We start from the raw sequence: 8666 nt of genomic DNA, 5'->3' as shown, positions 1-8666 counted from the left end.
TAATACATTCTCCCTCTGCTAAATTCCAACATTCTGCAAAAATTCTCTCTTCTCCCTAACTACATTAGTGAAGAAAGCAATCAATATGAAAACACCAGGTTCATCCTAAAGGGACCTCGATGGCTAGACAAAAACTCCAAGCAGTTCAGTTCCCAAACTTAAATGGATGATCCCTTATCCTCTGTGTGGTACCCTCTCTAAGTTACATACACATCTTGATGTTCAAAGTCAAAAACTCAATTCTAATAAACCATGGATTGTGTTGTTAGTCTGATGTCAGGCAAGGCCTTTGTAACCACATCTGATTGGAGGGCCTTTGTTTCAGGAATGTTCATGAGGGCTTCTTAGGTTTGAAGTATGCTCTAATAGGATTTTCATCTCCCTACACCACCTAATACAACAATGATCCTTCATGTCCTTCTTCTTCCTCAAAATCAATTTTCTGTCAATGCTTTGGGTTGATTATAACATGGCCTGTACTTTCTCCTGAGTTCACCAGAAGAAAACTTCTGTACCAGAATCATAATGAATAGAATTCCTCATTGATCCTGTTCCACTTCCCATCACTGCTGTAGGATGTCCTGAGAAAATAGGTAGATGGGAAAAGGTAGATTAATGTGCCTAGGAAACAAATTTGGGGTACAAGTCATGGCGAGCATGAAGGATTTGATGAGGACTCTACCTAGAAAAATGAAAATATGAATTCATAGGATGTGTGTATTATGCCTTATACTTACCAAAAGGTAGGAGCTAAACATCTTTAAATATCATCTTAATATGGAGTTATGGTACTTTTTTTCATCTATCCCCCCCCAAAAAAAATTGAATGACAACCCAGTTTACCATTCATCATTTCCCATTTGACTTTAAGAGAATGATTATGAAGAGAGTTATTTCTGTAAAAATTATTCAAAAATTCTTCTATCTTCTTGCTACGTGGTTAGTCTGAGGTTGGGCAATGCCTTTGCCTATCTTTCATTGAGGCAGCTTTCCAATTATGGCTACATCCCCGATTCCCCTCAAACTTAATGTCTTAAAATAACAACACCTATTTTTCTCACAATTGGACAATTTGAGCAGGGCTCAATGGCAAGAGCTCATCTCTGCTCCACTTGTCACCACATGGAGGGGTCAGACTGAGGGATGGGATAATGTGCCAGTTCATTCACTCATATTGAGACAGTCAGGGACCACCATGGTGGGTCAAAGATTGGAACAAAAATGAAATAAACCCCGGGCATCATAAACTATGACCCTCGGTAGCATGGCAGATTGCTCCTCCGGCCTGTGTTCTTTTCAGCAGACCTGTTGTGAGACCCTGATAAAACCACAGAAGCAGAATGTTTGCACAAGAAGAAATTGTCACCAGGAGAAATTGGAAATAAAATCTCCATCTTCACTTGTTCTTAGTCAACTTAAAAATCACTAATTTTGGAGGTCACCGAGCTGAGCAATACATTATTTGTTGCCCACTAGCTTTGTTGTGGATAACAAACCTGGTGTGTGGGTTACAAAAATAATGGTTGCCTAGGTTACTTTTCAGGGACTTGAAGGTTGCTTTTGCTGAAAACACTGACTCTTCACACAGGTCTGCAGACATCAGGCGGGTGATAGGAATGGGATCTCTGTCTTTATATTATGGGAGCCCCCTTTGCTGCCTTAAATTTGGGGGGTCAGATTCTGCTCATCCCTGCATGTAGACAAGCTGCTTGCCTGTTGGAGCTGATATGTGTTTTCTTCTACCCCACAACTGTGCTTCTTCAGCAGCTATGGCAGCCCAAGTATCCCCAGTCCTTCAAACCTACCGTAAGGCCCAGATTGAGCCACAAGGCTCAGTGTTCACACAGGATGAGAGCAACAGCACCAGCAGCAAGAGCACAGGTTGACCAGGACGGTCCAGTGGTCAGAGTCCTCCCCAGCAAATCAATACAAACTTGCCTCTCCCTTTGTTTGGAGAGCAGCCTGGTCCCTTGATCAGACAGCAGTGCTGTCTCCCTTTAGCTGAGGTCCCATTTTCCCACCTTGGCTGATGACCTAGTTAACGCCTTGACTGTGAGCATTCATGTTCACTTGACTTAGCTTTGTTTCTATGTCATCAAATCAAAAGTTCCCATCTCAATACGTCTGGCAAGGGAGATTTCAACAGCGAGGGGTCCAAACGGCAAAGGCCCTTCATGCTTCTTTCTCTGTCCTGTTCTGATCTCACCACGTGGTCACTCCAGCCTGACAGTTTCAAGGTGCCTGGATTTTTTAACATGGTCACTTGAGGAGGCAGAGCCCTGTCACTTTCCACAACCTGGCCTGTAAAGTCCCACAATATCACCTCTGACACACTCTCTTTAGAAGAAAACCTCTAAAGCCACTCCATTTTTATTGGTAGAAGAATTAGGCTCATGGAGGTACGACGTCACAGAACCTAAAACCACCAGAAGCATCTACCACATCATCTCCCTCGTGATTTTCTCTTCAGGAAATTGGCTCAGCTTCACCAGATTCATTCACTAGTGGTTCTGTGTATGTTTGGCATGTTGGGTTCATGAGGGCTGGGATTTTTATCTGATGTATTTGGGGGCGTACATGGAAAGTGCTCAATAAATATCTGTTGAAGTACTAACTGATTCAGTATCACTTTAGTTCTCCAACATCTCTGTAGCCACCTTCACGAAATCCAGTGCACTTTACAAAGTTCGCGATTTTACTTTGCAATCAGTTTTTCTTGTCTTTTTATTACATTGTCTGAAGTCAACAACTTGCAGCAATCAACAGGAAACTAGTAAAAAGGATGTTAATGAGACGAGCATAGATAGAAGCTAATTATAACCAAGGAGGAACACTGAAAAGGGGATTCAGACTGTAAGCAGCCACTTCATTTTGGGATGAGTATAATATGAAGCTCGGGTCCCTTGTGAAAGCTTGAAACTTACAAGAGTGCAGATAATGAAGATTTAGATAATAACGACTCCCAGAATACCTTTGAGCAAATCAACATCTCTCCTAGATTCAACTTTTTTTTTTTTAGCTATGAAAGGGCAGTATCTCACAAGTTCTAACTTCTTGGTGGTTTTAGAACTGAAAACTTCAGATCAGTGTCATAGATGAGCAGACAGGAATTTAACATCCATGATAACAAACTTACAATCCATAATAAATAATGGAGATGTTTAAAATAACCATTCTCTAAGGATTATTTACTCCATAGCAGATGCTGTGTTAAGGGTATTTGTTATCCCATGTAGTCTCTTGAGATAAGTGTTATTGTTATAATTTGGGTCTGGAATGTTCCCCCAAAGCCCTATGTTGAAGGCTTTGTTCCCAAGGCTGTTGGAAGGAGGTGAAAACTTTAGGAGTTATGGCCCAGTTGGACAAAATAGGTCATGGGGCTGTGTCCTTGAAGGGTGCATCTTGTTCCTGTGCCTTCCTCCTTTCTCTCTCTGCTTTCTGGCTGTCGTGAGATGAACAGCTTTGCTCTGCACACCCTCCCCACCGTGATGTCCTCCCTCACCACAGGCCCAGAAACAATCAAGCCAAGTAACCACGGACTAAAACCTCTGAGACCATCAGCCAAAATAATCTTCCCCCACTTTAAATTGTTTTTCTTTAGTTTGTTGCCACAGTGACAGGAAGCTAACACACACGTTAATATTTCTTCAAATGCTCAAATGAATTATGGAATTTCCCCAGGTAATGGAACAGAAACAGGACCAAACTCCAGTCTCTTAAGGAGCACAACTGATCTGTGGTGTAGAGTGACTCCATCAAGCCTGGCTGTGACACGACGCTGGAACTTGCTGGAACAGGGGACCCATGGAACGGGTTTGTCTCAGGCTTAGCAAAGGACCTTTAATTACAGGAAGGGCTGAAAGACCAAGTCGTAACCCAGCTTCACAGACAGGCTTCTGAATAACTCTAATTTAGACATCTTTCTTCCCCACGAATCAGAGCACATTTTTTTCCTTGGTGGATAAGTCATTGCTTCCACGTTGTCCTAAGATCACACATTTTCAAAGAGCAAGCTGGAAATTAAAGAGAGCAAAAGCCTTTGTCCCTAAAACTGATCTCTAAAGACTGAAAACAATTTACAGACATTATCTAACTCACTGTAACAACAAAGCTGGCATTATTATCCCCCATTTTACTCATGGAGAAACTGAAATAAGAAAATCATGGCTTGACTTTGACACTGAACAGAGGAGCTCTGTTAACTCTGCTACGGGAGCTGCCTGGGGGAGGTCAGGGGAGGTAGATTGGCCATGGCCTAGGCCCGTTTTCAAACTGACTTCATCAAATACATTTTAACATTCTGAAGATAAAAGAGTGGCTTGATGTGCCTGACCCTCCTCGGCTAGAGGAGGTCAGCTCTGTAGAGATTTTGTCTTCTTTCTGGATTTGGATTTTGTGAAAGAATTCCTTTTGACAGAGGGATCATCGACTTCTAAAAACTAAAACCCTGATAAAACTACTGGCCTGGAGATATTTAGAATATGGCACCTTTAAATTTTACTTAGTAATATTCGATAACTATTCTAGAATCCAAAGCAGTCACGAATGGCAAACCCTGAGCTTCTGGGTGCCCGAAATTGTGCTAACCATCTTGACAGACATGAGTAGATTTCACCATGATAAGCTTCCGCTTCATTGAGGAAGTTGAGCTTAGAGAGGTTAAGTCCCCTTCCCAAGACCATCGAGCTAGTAAGTGGTAGAAACAGGATAAACCCAGGCATCCTAAACTCCAAGCCCAAGTTGTTATCATGTCTCTATATCAATTTGCGACCTCGATTCACCCTAAAGTCCCTGTCAGAGAAAGAAAGAATAAGCAGCTTGTTAGTTGTACTCCTTATAAAGACTCCAGAACAGACCAGAGCCAGAAGCAACACAAAAGAATTTAACTGGACTTTGTCACTAATTCTTGCAAAGGAGCCTCTAAATTTTTGAAATTTCCAGAGTGATGAGAGGGACTTAGTTATTCATGATGGACCCTAGTAATATGCTGAAGAGGTGACTCATGTTTGTCTCCTGAAGAGGTTAAGCCAATGAAATGACACAGGATGGGGGCTGGTTGTGCCAGAATGACCAAGCACATGATTAGAGAGTTGGGGTTTTGGGTCTCTGGCAAGGGGCTGGTTAGGACAAGTTCAACCTTTTGGGCAATAATTCATAACTCAATAATCCTGTCTATATAATAAACCCTCAAAAATAAAAAATAAAAAACTCTGGACACAGAAGTTTGGGTGAGTCTCCCTGGTTGGCAATACTCCAGGTGTTTTGTGTCGCATTTGGATGTTGGGAAAGAGGTGCACCTTAACTCTCTGAGGATAAGCTTTGCATTTTGGATTTTCTCTGACCTCATGCTCTGCCTCTTTTTTGGGGGGTGGTTCTGGTTTACAACCTTCCTGCTATAATACACCTGTAACCATGTCATGATTACGGGTAAAAAACATATAATCTTGTTTAAAAAGCATGTAAACGTGCTTTTTCACCAAGATGACGCCAAAAGCTAAGAAGGAAGCTCCTGCCCCTTTGAAAGCTAAAGCCAAAGCAAAAATTTTGAAGGCCAAGAAGGCAGGGTGGAAAGGCATCCAGAGTCAGAAGAAGAAGATCTGAAGGTCACCTATCTTCTGGCAGCCCAAGACATTGTGGCTCCAGAGGCAGCCCACATATCCTCAAAGAGCAGCCCCAGAGAAACAAGCTTGACCACTCTGCCATTCCCAGGTTCCCCCTGACCACTGAGGCAGCCATGAAGAAGACTGAAGATTGAAGACACTAACACACTAGTGTTCCTCATCAATGTCAAGACCAAACACCAGACAAACAGGCTGTAAAGCTCTATGACATTGACGTGGCTGAGGTCAACACCCTGATCAGGCCTGACAGAGAGAAGGCTTCCATTGGACTGGGCCCTGATTATGATGCTTTGGATATTGCCAACACAATTGGGGTCATCTAAACAGAGTCCAGCTGGCTATTCTAAATATATATTTTTTTCAACATAAAAAACTGTAATCATGAGTATAGCATTTTCCTAAGTTCTATGAATCATTTTAGTGAATTATTGAATCTGAGGAAAGAGTAAAAATTCCCAAATTGGTCATAAGTGAGCATGACCTGGGAAGCCCCAGCCGATGGCTGGTGTCTGAGACTAGGGCAGTCTCATGGCATGCTGTGCCCTCCACCTGTGAAGTCTGGTCTACATCTGGGGAGTTAGCATCAGAAGCATTGCACAGGCTACGTGGAGAGCCCTGCGCTCATGTCCACTTGGTGAAAGGTGTTTTCAGGATTCAGAACTGGCCATCACACAACTTTCATAAAAAATAATTGGACATAACTTTCCTTCACTCATAAATGAATACATAACCAGTGTGACTCCACACTATGTACAACCACAAGAAGGGGATCCTCATTGGAATGGGTTGTACTCCGTGTATGTATAATATGTCAAAATACACTCTCCTGTCATGTCTATCTAAAAACAACACATAATACTATACTAGAAAATAGAAATAGATGGAAAATACTAGGAAAAAAAGAAATAGATGAAATATAATAAATGTTATTTTAGGTTGAAAAAAATACTATTTTAAGGATCTGTCCTAGTTGGGCCCACCATGGAAGAATGCCCTAGACTGGATGGCTTATAAACAACAGAAATTTACTGCTCACCATTCTGGTAACTGGAAGGTCTAAGTTCATGGTACAATCTGGTATCTGGTGAGGACCTTTTCCTCATAGATGGCACCTCCTGTGTGTCTTCATGTGTCAGAGAGGGGCTAACTAGCCACCCTAAGCCTCTTACAAGGACCTTAATCCCATTCAAAACCTCTCTCAAAACCCCCACCTCCTGACACCATCATTTTGGAGATTAGATTTCAACCTATGAATTTGGGGGACACAAACATTTAGTCCCAAACCAGGCTATTGCTTCCACAACTAGGCTTCATTCTCGCAGTTAAGCCTAGGATTGTCCCTTAATCCATCAGGCCCAAGGCATCTTCAGGATGAGTGAACCACCATGTCTGCTTTAAGACCCTCACCAGAGAGGCAGCCCTGCCCATGGGCTCTATGAGTTTCCTCCTCCAGACTTTTATCCTTTTTCATATCTCTGCTATGTAACAATCTAAGACTTTACCCCTCATTAAAATGTTTATAAAGAAGAAGAACAGTATGTAGGTACACTTAACATTCTTTTGCACTATTTTTCAAACCTCCAAGTTAACTACGAATCTGAATGGGGCTTTAAAAACACTAAATGTATTTATAAAATGAGAAGATAAAGCAAAGAGCAGATCAGTCTGTGGCATGGTGCGGTATTTGAATTCAGCAAAGGAAGAGGGGGAATCTTAGAATCATAGGATTCATGTTACTCTTATAAGAAACTAAGAAGCAAATTTGGGGGTCATAAAAGGACCCAGAAACGCAGCTAGGTGACACATTCCTATAATCCAAGTCTCAGAAGCCTGAGGTGGTATATCACAAGTTCCAGACCAGCCTCAGCAACTTAGGCCTAAGAAACTTAGCAAGACCCTGTTTCACAGTAGAAAATAACCAGGGCTGGGGACATGGCGCAGTGATAGAGTACCCCTGGTTTCAATCCCCAGTAATTGGGGATGGTGTAGAAGGCACTAGAGATTATCTAGTACAAAGGCTTCATTTTGAAGGTGAGAAAACTAAAGCCCATGAATAAAATGAAACATATTCCACTAAAGTGATAAATTAGAGAATCTAAAGACAGAAAATTCTTGGAATATATTTTATATTTAGAAGTTAAACAGATTAAAAATATTTTTTTCAAAGCCAAACACTTGAATCATCATGCTATCTTATTCTCAACATAGTATGAAATGTCACCGCCTACAATAGAATGACCTTACAATTATGACACTACTTGGTGTGGCAGTCTTCCATGATCCTGGAAAAAAGGGTCCCAGTGTGTATAGCTATGGAAGCCACTCTCTTTCTAGAAGAGTAGAGGAATGATCCTTTGCTCCTGGATCCTCTTCCTAGAGCCTCACAATGTTTCTGGGACTTGTTCCTGAATGATTCTCAGTTCTTCAGTTATATATTGGACAACAGGGAAGCAACTCAAGAAAATAGAAGGGAGACCAGTAGAGGAGAGGAGGAGGACAAAGGAGAAGAAGAAGAGAGGAAAGGAAGGTACAGGGAATAAAACTGACCAAATTATACTTTCATCTTGTGCGCCTGTATGAATGTGTGATCGTGAATGGATCCCACTGTTATGTATAATTATAATGCACCAATAAAAAGAAAAAAGAAAAATAATAAAATAAAATTGGATGGCATGAAACACAGCTCATTTTAAGTAACAGATACATTTCTGAAAGAGAGTTTCCATCTTATTTTCATCCAGTAAGGAACTTCACTATTTAAAGAAATTCTAATGTGAATCCTTTTGTGAAGCCAAAAAGACAGTCCTTTGCTAATGTAAGTAGCTTCCAATTTTTGTTTTGTAAATTCAGATCTCTGCATGTAGACATTTCTTTCAAATAAGTTTCCCCTGTATTCTGAGCCTTCACTTTCTCTGGGATGGCATGAGAAAAAGACAGACAAGTGTGGTAAACTGCTTAAATATCCTCGGGGAAAAGGAAAAAAGACTTCCTGACTTAGGTAGAGTGGCCCAAAACACAAAAGCTGTATTTCCTTTATCCTGAGTG

The 8666-nt window shown here is 41.4% G+C and overlaps 1 pseudogene across 1 annotated transcript; it reads left to right on the top strand.

Annotated features, from left to right (window-relative positions):
* The first annotated feature begins 5481 nt into the window (after nucleotides 1–5481).
* LOC308654935 (large ribosomal subunit protein uL23-like) lies at nucleotides 5482–5944 on the top strand (annotated as a pseudogene). The gene has a single exon. The product of its transcript is annotated as a large ribosomal subunit protein uL23-like (transcript).
* The last annotated feature ends 2722 nt before the right edge of the window (nucleotides 5945–8666 follow it).

This window comes from Spermophilus citellus (assembly GCF_964194105.1).
Source record: "Spermophilus citellus genome assembly, chromosome: 8".
Classification (NCBI taxonomy): Eukaryota; Metazoa; Chordata; class Mammalia; order Rodentia; family Sciuridae; genus Spermophilus; species Spermophilus citellus.
Note: the sequence above shows the minus strand (reverse complement) of the source record. Positions and strands in the feature narration are given on the sequence as shown.